The sequence below is a fragment of the Hyaena hyaena genome, unplaced genomic scaffold (assembly GCF_003009895.1).
Source record: "Hyaena hyaena isolate Hyena2069 unplaced genomic scaffold, ASM300989v1 scaffold_30, whole genome shotgun sequence".
NCBI lineage: Eukaryota > Metazoa > Chordata > Mammalia > Carnivora > Hyaenidae > Hyaena > Hyaena hyaena.
This window is the reverse complement of record NW_024080662.1, coordinates 61,398-73,972: the sequence shown is the minus strand read 5'-3', so window position 1 is coordinate 73,972 and position 12,575 is coordinate 61,398. Positions and strand designations below refer to the sequence as shown.

The following is a 12,575-nucleotide window of genomic DNA, read 5'->3' as shown; positions in this document are numbered from 1 at the left end:
TCTCTATTCTGTTTCTTAAGATATTATGATGTGTATTAATAAATGAAGATATTGAAACTCTCTAGGTATAAAATGAGTTACTCAAATTTATAATCTCGGTTGTTGTACTAAACACAAACATGAATATTTCTTCTTTTATTGTTTTTTAAGATTTTAGGAAAGCTGATTACTTTCCTCATAGCTTTGTTGCTAGATTTAAAGGTTAATACATGGAACAGTCTCTCAATTCCAGTACATGAATTAAGAACAACAAATTCTCAATTATTATTAGCTGTTATCAAGAATTTCCTTTTCTTCATCTTCCTCCTTTAAATACCGCTAATTGGTCATTTTCCTTTTTAAACTCAAGAAGAGAAAGGGTAACAAAACTCTAACATAATAGAATAAAAAAAAAGTTGGTAATAAAATTTCATTTCTCTGAAAATTATTTTTATTGTGTAATGGAAACCTTTATTATTATTGCTGTGTATGAATGCTGAGAGGGAATAAATGAAGCAGAGATGTCAACATCAACATCTAGAAAACCAAGAAATATTTAGGACCTCAGGTCCTTTGAGGTCTTTTTAAATTTTTTGTGTTTTATTTAGTTGAAAGTTGTGCCTTTTGAAGAAAATTGGAAATGTTCTTATTGTAAGACTTTTCCTTTTAGAGTAAATTACTCCTAATAAAGGCATCTTCTTGTGCCTATATGGGAAAGTTTTGCATTAATTTTTCCTAAAAATACTCATGTTATGTGTCTTGTAGGAAATGACAACAATGTGATTTTAATATCCTTCGTATGCTTTGTTTTAGGTTGGTACAGAGGCGTTTCAACAAAGAAGCCAAATGTAAAGGTAATGATAAGTTTATTGTTACTTTTTCTAATGTAGGAGCCTCCCTAGTATGTTTGTTGGATGTAAAAACAATTCTTACCTGTCAATATTTTAATCTTTTACAGTAGCTGCACTCATCCTTTCCTTTATAAAACTATATAGGACGCTGCCGTGTGTCAGCAGCATTAAAATGTTTCTTTCTTTCTTTTTAATGTTTATTTATATTTGAGAGAGTGAAAGAGCATGCATACAGGCTGGGGAGAGGCAGAGAGGGAGACAGAGAATCCCAAGCAGCCAAGCAGGCTCTGTACTGTCTGCAGAGCTCAAATGTGGAGCTTGAACCCATGAACCATGAGATCATGACCTGAGCGGAAGTCAAGAGTTGGATGTTTAACCAACTGAGCCACCCAGGTGCCTTATAGTGCTTTTTTTTTTTTTTTTTAAGGGACAGAAAATGCATGTATGATCATAGCTGCAAAGCTTATTTTGCAAAAGCCTATTTAGGACATTTAATATTTTTTACCTTCAAGCATTTGACAAAAAGTAAATGGACTTATTCATAGTCGTAGTCCTTGGATCCATGGGATTATTTAGATAAATTTATTTGTAAAATACAAAATGGAAAAAACTTTCAAATAATGTTCAACTAGATGTCTTTGTTGATGATGATATTCTTGTAAAATGTAAATTTAAACAAGACTTTTTATGAACTAGAATTTATGTATTTATTCTGTTACCAATTAATATTAATTTGATCAAACAAAATATATTTTAGTTGGCATTTATAATACATTTAGGAACATTGTTCTTCAGGAGCACGTTTGCAAAAACATTTTTGCTTACTCTTTCATATCATTAATATTAGAAGCTTTTATATTTTTCTCTAGCTTAATATTTAATGTATTTTGTTTTCATGTACAGATAAATAATAAAAATTATTGTATACTATTTTTATTAAGAAAGAAAATTGTTCAGAGTTCTGACCATCATTTTTCCAGTAAGATCATTCATTTTGTTCGTTTTTATTAGTTGTTTTTTTTTTTTTTTTTTACAAATAGTTTATTGTCAAATTAGTTTCCACATAACACTCAGTGCTCATCCCCACAAGTGTCCTCCTCCATGCCCATCCCCCCCTCCCCCCACATCCATCAGTCCTCAGTTTTTGTCAGCATTCAAGAGTCTCTCATGGTTTGCCTCTCTCCCTTTCCCCCACCATTTCTGCCCTTCTTCTCCCCCTTGTTCCTCCGTCAAGTTCCTCCTAATCCTCCTATACGTGCAAACATATGATATTTGTTAGTTTTTATAGTTTTTAATGATTATAAGAAGACAGTATCTTCAAGTTTTAATTCCTCACAGCCAGGGCATCTTATCCTTGGCACTGTTCACATTTTGGGCCAGTAATTTTTCATTGTGGGGGGGTGGTCTTGTGCATTATAAGATATTTGGTAGCATATATGACGTCTACTCACTAAATGTCAGTAATATTTTCCCCCTAGAAGTTGTGGCAATGAAAAATGCAGACATTGCCAGAGTCCCTTCTCTACCACTACTCATTGGGAATGCTTTTGTGAAAATAATTTCTGTTTGAATTTTATGTACTTTGTCTTGATTTAAAATAATAAAAAATTTAGAATTTGAATAAATGAGAAATCTTATATATGATTGGAAAGTTGTAATCTGTGATATTACATACTTTGTATTTATTTTAGGTAACATTTGTGATCTTGGCCACCCCATCACCTTGTTTCCAATACTAGTGTTTGAGGATCATTGTGGAGATGATAGTCATTGAAATTATTGTATGTTTGTAATTAAGACAACAATTGATGAACAATGAATGGCTTTAAAACCTTGTTGAGTGAGACATGAACTATGATATCCTTAAAATATTATCTACTATTGTATAACAAAGTGCATCAAAATGTAGTGGATTAAATTAATCACCATTTTATCTCATTATTTTGTATCTTAACTGGGGCCATCTGGACACTTAGTTATTCTGGTATATGTGATGTCACTTGTGGCTATAATCATCTGGAGGATCAGCTGGTTGGAGTGTCCAGGGGGGCTTACTCACATGTCTGGCATCCTGGCAAGGCTGGAAGGCTCTTTTCAGCCAGATCACTAAAATAGCTAGACTTTCCATATAGCCTCAAGGCTTCTCCATAAGACTTCTCTAGCAGATAATCAGAATTCTATTTTAGCTTTAGGAAAGGTGCTCAGAATCTCATACCTGTTTTCTAAATTCTTTTTCCTGCAACAAAGGTGTTTAGAGACTGTGGTCGAAGCTGCTTTGTGATTAATCTTAGCAATGATTTCATGAGCTAATCAAAATGAAGAAACCAAATTAAACTAATCTTAAGCATTAGAGCTCATTTTGTCTGATCAGACTCTTTTAATTTATTTTCAACTAATGACTTCTGAGATTGTGTGTTTAGGTAATACCAACTTCGTTCTAGAGTGTTAAGTTATTGTAGCATTTATTAATAAAATAACTGTATGCCTTTGAATAGCTTGTATTTGTATTCTTAAACTTCAAAAATTTAACAAATGGAAATAAAGATGGAGATAACAATTGCATTTCATGTGACAGTGATATTTTGTGGAACCATGGTGAAAATTTTTTAGTATTTGTAAAATATAATCATTCAATGATTCCACACACTTAAAGTGATAAAAAAATGCATTCCTATGTATCTTTTATTTGTCATAAATTTTTTATAGCTATTCATATTTAAAGAAAATTAAAAGGTGACTTATTAGTATGTCTTTAGTTGCATTTGACTTATGCTAATAATAAAACTCATAACAGCCCCCCCGAATAATATCTGAACTAGATAGCAAATATAGCATTCAGAAATGTTAATAAGTGGTAAAACATATCTTTCTATAAAAGTTTAAAAAACTCTCAAAGCTTAATTGTTTTGTTCTTTATGAATACTTTGTAGTAAAATACTACATTCTTAAAGAAAAACTGGGATGAGGAACACCTGTGTGGCTCAGTCGATTAGGTGTCTGACTCTTAATTTCAGCAAGGTCATAATCTTATGGTTCATGAGATTGGGCCCCATGTCAGACTCTGTGCTGACAGTGCAGAGCCTCCTTGGGATTCTCTCTTTCCTCTCTGTCCCTGCCCTGCTTGTGCATGCTTGCATGTGCATGCATACACTCTCTCTCAAAAATAAATAAGTAAACATTGAAAAAGGAAATAAAAGCTGGGATGACTATAAAATATGCTTTAGTTACATATCTTTGTGACTGCGTATTAAAGTTGTACAGTTTAAGAGGATACTATGTAGGAAAAGTAGGCTACTAATTTTAGGCTCAGTGATTTTAAGAATGATAGGTTTTTGTCTTTTGCATTTTTTGAAGACTTTATTTTTGTAGCATACACTCAGGGTAAAACTTATTTTGGCTTTATAATTTTAGAAATCAAAAGTTTTTGAGACATAATATTATCTTTTGGTGAAATGTCATGTTACATAATCGTTAGGCTTGCCAAAATATTAGCTTTCTTACAAGCATGCATAAAGAATCGAAGAATAAGAGAGTAAGATAAAATTAAGAAAAGGACAAAAGATATTTGATAATTTAGTATTTTTTATAAAACATATGCTCAAGAGGAAAAGATTCTAGAAAGTTTATACTTCCCATTTTGTAATTTCAGGATTAGCTTTTATGGTAGTAACTGTCAACTGGATACCTAGAATTCTGCCAGATAGCTACAGGGCCTAATAGAATGTTTTACATCATAAAAGCAAAAGTATAGAGGCATGAAACTGCAAGCCATGTTCAAGGAATGTTAGATACTCCAAACTGGCTAGGGCATAGTACAGAAAAATGATGGATGGCAAAGCAGGAAAGGTAGCTTGGATCTATATTTGAGGACTCTTATATGCCAGAGAATATAAGGAATGCTATAGAATTTGGATTTTGTCTTTCTGGCAACAGGGAATCTGCCATTTAATAGAGGAGTGTATCTACTATTGCCACACAGCATAATTATAAAATAGAGTTTACTGGAGAACAGTAAGCACCTGTTAAAGATCTATATTGAAGTACTTATGCATGAATTCTACACTTCGCTCTAATGTACTGCATTAGGTAAAAATATGTATGTGGGGATTAATAAATCAAGATTGGCAAAATGTTGGTAATTATTAAAGCTGAGAGATGGGTTCATGGAGGTTCAGTTATGTTATTCTGTCTAATTTTGTGTGTATTTGAAATGGGGTAACATTATTACTTCATAGAACTGTTATGAGGAATCTATGAGTTTATATGAAGCTCCTAACAAAGTGCTTACCACATAAAAACAGCACAATAAATGTTTGCTTCTGTTGCTATAACAACCATTGCTATGATAGCCTAGAACTGCAAATGAGACTTTAGACTTGAGAACACCTTAGAAGACAGAAGAGGAGCTGTTAAAAAAGACCAAGAAATGGAGGTTATAATTGACTGAGGAGGAGGAAATGTGTTTTTGTTTTGTTTTTTAGAACAGCATAATAATGATTTCAAGTACTGTGGGATAGTCTAGTAGAATGTACTGCATACGGGCTATTGTGTTTTGCAATTAGAAGGCCACTGGTGATTAATTCCCTTTAATAGGATGATACTGGGAGAGAGCCAGAGTCTACTGAGTAGGTAATGGGTGGAAGGAAGGAAGTAGATGTAGATTCTAGGGAGTATAAGGTTGTTGGCTTGGGGAGTAGAGAAGTCTGATGAACATTTTGAATTTGATTTATGTAGAATTCTGGAAAATGTTGATAATTTATAATGGCTTAAACCATTTCAGTGGTTGCCTACCAGTAGTGTTGAAAAGAGGGACGGATTACAAAAAGATATGAGAAAACTTTTGGGGATGATGCAAACTTCTTTGTGTCCATGGTTTCACTGGTATATATACTATATGCCAAGGCATCAAATTCTACACATACATGCAGTTTATGGTATATCAGCAGTGTGTGGTATATCAGCTATACCTCAATAAAGTTGTTTTAAAAAAACATTAAATGGTTTTTAACATCAAACCCTAAAGATGTGATTTCGCATTCACTCTGAGAGTTATTTCAGTTTCTCAATTTATTTTCTACCTGTGGTGGTTAATTTTGATACAGACTTGGTCAAATATGACACAATACTGAGAGCTTACCTGATTTTTTTTAATGAGGTAAGACTATAGTTGTCATCAGTAAGATTTCTAACCGAAAGCCTTTTTTAAATGGCTTTTATCATTGTTACTCAGCATTGGAATTTTGTGTTTGTGACCTGGAATTTATCTAACAGCCACATGTTAAGTGTATTCCATCAATGGGCCTTATTATTAGTGTGTTTGTATTGTTGTAGTTGGGGAGAAAGTGGTAGAAGTTGAAAAGAATGAAGGCTAGGTGATATTTTGTGCCAGGCTTGCTTGTGTTTGGAAGTCCATCCTTAAGTTTAAAGATTTGCTATGAAGACCCACAGGATTCATTATATAGTTGCACTCGAAGCTACAAATTACTATTTGTATTCTTCATAGAAGAAATGAGCAAAGGGGAAAAGATGCACGCAGTAAGGACTGGGAAATCAGCTACAAGGTCCCAAGAGTCCTTTCTCAGTGGAGTCACACAGACAAACCTAATTCCCCCAACAACACTGTAACAACACATGTGAAATGCTGCCAACCAGGGAAGCTTGTTTGAGACCCAGTGCCCAGAGTTTTTATTGTCATTGGTGATATAGGCAGCTTTTACTTAGTATGTAACAAAATTCCACACTCCCAGAAGGAAAGCAGATATTCGGCATAAAACCATATTGTTTGTGTCAAATAGTTTAGGCACAGTGAACAATTCTTACCAGTTAATGGTGAAAACTCTCCACAAATATAAGTTTAAATATAAGTATATTTATACAATGGAATACTACATGGCAATGAGAAAGAATGAAATGTGGCCATTTGTAGCAGCATGGATGGAACTAGCGTTATGGTGTTATGCTGAGCGAAAAAAGTCAGGCAGAGAAGGACAGATACCATATGGTTGCACATATAGGTGTATGGTTGCACGTATAGGTGGATTAGGAGGAAGCTAACGGAAGACCATGAGGGAGAAGGGGAAAAATAGTTGGGGAGAGGGAGGGAGGCAAACCATGAGAGACTCTTGAATGCTGAGAACAAACTGAGGGCTGAGGGGAAGTGGGGAAGAGGGGAAGGGGGTGATGGGCATGGAGGAGGGCACTTGTGAGGATGAGCACTGGGTGTTATATGGAAACCAACTTAACAATAAACTAAGAAAAAAACCCCAAAAAATGTAAGTATGAGAGTTTCAATTGGTCCATGTTTTCAGCAACACTTTTCATTTTTAGTCTTTTAAATTTTAACCATTCTAATGGATGGGCCAGCAGTATCTTGTTCTGATTTTAATTATTTCTCTGATGACTCAAGAGGTTGAAAACTTTCTCAAATGTTTTTTGGCCTGTTAACCTCATTTTTCTGTAGTTATCTGTTCATGTCTTTCACGTATATTTTACTGGGTCTTTTTTATGGAATTGTATGAATTCTTTATTCTAAATACAAGTCTTTATAAATATTTCTTTTAGTTTGTGGCTTGCCTTTTTTCTTTTCTTTTTTTTTTAAAGTTTATTTTGAGAGAGAGAACGAGCGAGTGAGCTGGGGTGGGGCAGAGAGAGAAAGAGAGCTGGAACTCAGGAACCATGAGATTATGACCAGAGCTGAAATAAAGACTTAACTGACTGAGCCACCCAGGTGCACCTGGCCTTTTTCTTTTCTTAATGTTGTGTTCTGAGGAGTAGATCTTAATTTTGAGGAAGCCTAATTTGTCATTGAAATTTATTTTTGTTTTGGTAGAGCTAATGTTTTGTCTTTAGTATCTTTGTCTAATTCATTTTCTGTCAGTTGGGTTAGTTGTATTTTGTAGGAAATTTGCTTTCATCTGTGTTTTTGGTTTTTTTGTTATAGTTATAGCTATTATTAAAATTTTTTAATATTTATTTTTTAGAGACAGAGTGCAAGCTGGGGAGGGGCAGAGCGAGAGAGAGGTCTGAGACATAGAATCTGAAGCAGGCTCCAGGCTCTGAGCTGTCTGCACAGAGCCCAATCTGGGACTTGAACTCATGAGCCGTGATATCATGATCTAAGCTGAGGTCCGATGCATAACTGACTGAGTCACCCAGGTGCCGCTCAAGATATTTATTATTTTTTAATGCCTATAAGATATTTAGTGGTAATCCCTCCTTCATTCCAGATTTTAGAAATTTGTGCCCTTTCTTTATCTTGATCAAATCTACATAGATTTTTGTTGTTTTGTTGATCTTTTGAAAAAATTAACAACATTTGACTTTAAGCATTTTTGGTCCATTATTTCAAAGATCTCTGCTTTGTATTATCCTGTCATTTAATTTACTTTGGGCTTATTCACCTTTATTTTTAAAAGGTATTTTTGGAGGCACCTGGGTAGCTCAGTTGGTTGAGCATGCGACTTTGACTGAGGTCATGATCTCACAGTTTATGAGTTTGAGCCTCATGGTGGGCTCTGCTGACAGCTCAGAGCCTGAAACCTGTTTCAGATTCTTTGTCTCCCTCTGTCTCTGCTCCTCTCCTGCTCCCTCCCTCCCTCCCTCTCTCTCTCAAAAATAAATAAAGATCATTAAAAAAAATAAAAAAAGAAGAAAATTTGCCCTTTGCAATGATGTGAATGGAGCAATTATGCTAAGTGAAATAAGTCAGAGAAAGACAATTACCATATGATTTCACTCATATGTGGAATTTAAGAAACAAAACAGATGAACATAGATGGGGGAAAAATAGGAGAGGCAAGCCAGAAAACAGACTCAACTATAGAGAACAAACTAAAGGTTGCTGGAGGGGAGGTGGGCAGGGTAGTGGGTTAAATAGGTGATGGATATTAAGGAGGGCACTTGTTGGGATGAGCACTTGCTGTTTTTTTTTTTTAATAGTTTATTGTGAAGTTGGTTTCCATATAACATCCAGTGCTCATCCCAACAAGTGCCCTCCTCCATGCCCATCACTCCCCTTCCCCTCTCCCCCACCCCCATCAGCCCTCAGTTTGTTCTCAGCATTCAAGAGTCTCTCATGGTTTGCCTCCCTCTCTCTCCCCAACTATGTTTCCCCTTCTCTTCCCCCATGGTCCTCCGTTAAGTTCCTCCTAATCCACCTATACGTGAAAACATATGGTATCTGTCCTTCTCTGCTTGACTTATTTTGCTCAGCATAACACCCTCAAGTTCCATCCATGTTGCTACACATGGCCAGATTTCATTCTTTCTCACTGCCATGTAGTATTCCATTGTATAGATTAACCACATCTTCTTGATCCATTCATCCATTGATGGACACTTAGGCTCTTTCCATGTTTTGGCTCTTGTTGGGAGTGCTGCTATGAACATTGGGGTCCATGTGCCCCAATGCATCAGCACTCCTGTATCACTCGGGTAAATTCCTAGCAGGAGCACTAGCTGTTGTATGTAAGTGATGAATCATTAAATTCTACATCTGAAACTTATGTTACACTGTATGTTAGCTAATTGGGATTTAAATTAAAAAAAAATTTTTTTTAAATGTTTTATTTATTTCTAGGAGAGAGAGAGAGAGACAGCATGAGCAGGGGAGGGTCAGGGAGAGAGGGAGTCACAGACTGAAACAGGCTCCAGGCTCTGAGCTGGCAGTCAGCACAGAGCCCGACGCGGGGCTCGAACCCACAAACCGCGAGATCATGACCTAAGCGAAAGTCGGATGCTCAACCGACTAAGCCACCCAGGCGCCCCTAAATTAAAAAATTTTTTAAAAAATATTTTATTTATTTTTGAGAGTGTGAGGAGGGAGTGACAGAGAAACAGGAACAGAAGATCAGAAGCAGGCTCTGTGCTGACAATAGCTAACCTGATGTGGGGCTTGAACTTAGAAAAATGTGAGATCATGACCTGAGCCTGTGTCATATGTTCAACCAATTTAGCCACTCAGACACCCCAATTAATTGGAATTTAAATAAAAATGTACAGTTTTTGTTTTTTTTTTTTTTTTACCGTTGCTTCGTTTTTCAAGCTTTCCCTTTACTATGTTCCTTTATTTGGATAGTTTTAATGCTAGGTCTTCAAGTGTGCTACTCTTTCTTCCACAGTATTTAATCTGCCATTAAATACCTTGAATGAAGTTTTCACTTAGATGTGTTTTTCAGCTCTGTTATTTCCATTTTGTTCCGTATTATATATTTATTGTGCTTTCATTATGTTCATGTTTTCTTTTAAATTCTTGAGTAAACTTTAATAAACTATTTTTAACTTCTTTTCTGCTAGTTCCCATTGTGTATCATTTTTGCTCTATTTTTAGTGATTGCTTTTTCTTCTGATTATGGTTTATATTTTCCCATATCTAGTAATTTTTTGTTTTGTTTTCCACAATTTTGAAGTTACGTTGTTGAATTTATTGATTCAAATTTTGTCATATTCTTTTAAAGAAAGTTTCTTTTCTTTTTTTAAGTAGGCTTGAACTCATGGGCCCTGAGACCAAGAGTTGCATGTTCTACCAACTGAACCAGCTTGGCACCCCAAAAGTTTAATTCATTTTTGCAGGCAATTAATTCACTTGTAATTCAGCTTGATCCATAAGGTTTGTTAGAGTATGTCTAGAGTAGCCTTTATTCTAGGATTATTTGACTTTACTCTTAACATGCAGTTTTACTGGGTCTTTATTGCAAGACCATGTGTTCATTGAGTTCTTTCTGCTCTGATGGGTTAGAACTTGAATGTGTACCAATCTTATGTTTGCTCCAGGAATTATTTAGTTTACAGATGCCCATTAGTTGCTCTTTTCCTGGACTTGTATAGTCTCACTTTGTGCAGTTGCAGCTTGGTTTTCAGGCAAAGACTCAAGGAAGTCACTATGAGGAATCCTGTAATTCTTAATTGTCATAATTCCCCTCTGTTTTGTCACACAGAATCCAGCTCTTCCACTCTACTAATGTTTACAGTGTTTACTAATGTTTACAAATGTTTACAGCGCTTTGCTCTGTGTTGTCCCATTTTGATCTATAAAGGCCTCTAGACAAAAAGTGTTGGAAAATTCTATGATTCACTTCCTTCTCCTAGCGATCACACATTTCTGTGCAAAAACATATTACTGTACTGAAAACAGTTGATTCACGTATTTGGTTTAGTTTTCCAGTTGTTTTAAATAAAAGAGGTCCTGGTTTTTCTTTGTTATACTTTATATTTTTGAGATACTTAAGGATTCATATGAAGTTATAATAAATATGAAGAGATCCAAGTCTTCCATTGAGAACATCTTATAAAGCTGCAGTACAATATCAAAACCAGGATAGTGACATTAATATAATCAAGAGGTGGAACATTTCCATCACCACAAGGATCTCTCATTTTGCCTTTTATAGCCTACCCACTTCCCTCCACCTCTGTTGTCTTGTATTTTCTGGCAACCAGTAATCTGTTTTCTGTTTTTTAGAATTTTATCATTTAAAAATGTATGTTAGTGGAGCCATACGTATGGCAGCATTTTGGAATTGGGAATTTTCCCTCAGCATAACTCGCTGGAAATTTGTCCATATTGTTGCATGTATCATTCCTTGAGGCACCTGAGTGGCTTTGTCAGTTTAGCATCTGACTTTGGCTCAGCTCATGATCTCATGGCTTGTGAGTTTGAGCCCCACATTGGGCTCTGTACTGACAGTGCAGAACCTGCTTGAGATTCTCCCTCCCTCCCTCCCTCTCTCTCTCTCTCTGTCAAACACATACACTTTAAAAATAGGGCATTCCTTTTTATTTTTGAGTTCTATTTTATGGCATGGATGTACCACCATTTGTTTAACCATTCATATTTTGTTTTTTTTAAATTTTTAAAATGTTTTATTCATTTTTGAGAGAGAGAGAAAGAGAGAGAGAGACAGAGAGACAGTGTGAGCAGGGGAGGGTCAGAGAGAGAGGGAGACACAGAATCTGAAACAGACTTCAGGCTCCGAGTTGGCAGTCAGCACAGAGCCCGATGCGGGGCTCGAAGCCACGAACTGTGAGATCATGACCTGAGCTTAAGTCGGGCGCTTAACCAGCTGAGCCACCCAGGCACCCTAACCATTCATATTTTGAAGGTTATCCAAGTTTCCAGTTTTTTTGCTATTAAAAGAGAACTGTCATAAACATTTATGTACAGGTTTTTGTGCTTTTGTAAACAAAAGTTATATTTCTCTGGAGTAAATGCCCAGGCATGCACTTATTGGCTTATATGGTAGTTGCAAATGTAGTTTTTAAAGAAACTGTTAGACCAATTTCTTGAGAAGGTGGTACTATTTTACATTTCTACCTGCAGTGTAGGAGAGATTTAGTTTATTGGCATTCTTGCCAGCATTTTATTTTGTCATTATTTTCTATTTTAGTCATTCTGATAGGTATAGTAGTGTCTCATTGTAATTTTAATTTGTATTTCCCTAATGGTTAATGATGTTGAACACCGACTCTTCACATGGTTTATTTGCCGTCTGCATATGGTCTTCACACCTTTTACCTATTTTCTAATTGGACTTCTGTTTTTAACTATTGTGTTCTGGAGTTCTCTATATATACTAGATACTAGTTTTATATCAGATGTGTGGTTTGAGTAAATTTCTCTCCATCTGTAGCTTTTCCTTTTATGTTCTTGACAGTCTTTCACAGAGGAAGCTTTAAATTTTGGTGGAGTGTGACTTGTCAGTGCTTCCTCTTGTGGATTTTGCATTTGGTGTAAAATCTAAGAGTTCT

At 35.5% G+C, this 12,575-nt stretch overlaps 1 long non-coding RNA gene across 1 annotated transcript in view; it reads left to right on the top strand.

Moving 5' to 3' along the window:
* The first annotated feature begins 792 nt into the window (after positions 1-792).
* The window catches only part of LOC120229224, a 62,524-nt gene continuing 50,741 nt past the window's right edge, over positions 793-12,575 (top strand). The window contains exon 1 of the long non-coding RNA XR_005527694.1: positions 793-833. This is a non-coding gene — a long non-coding RNA (uncharacterized LOC120229224). The remainder of the gene's footprint in view (positions 834-12,575) is intronic.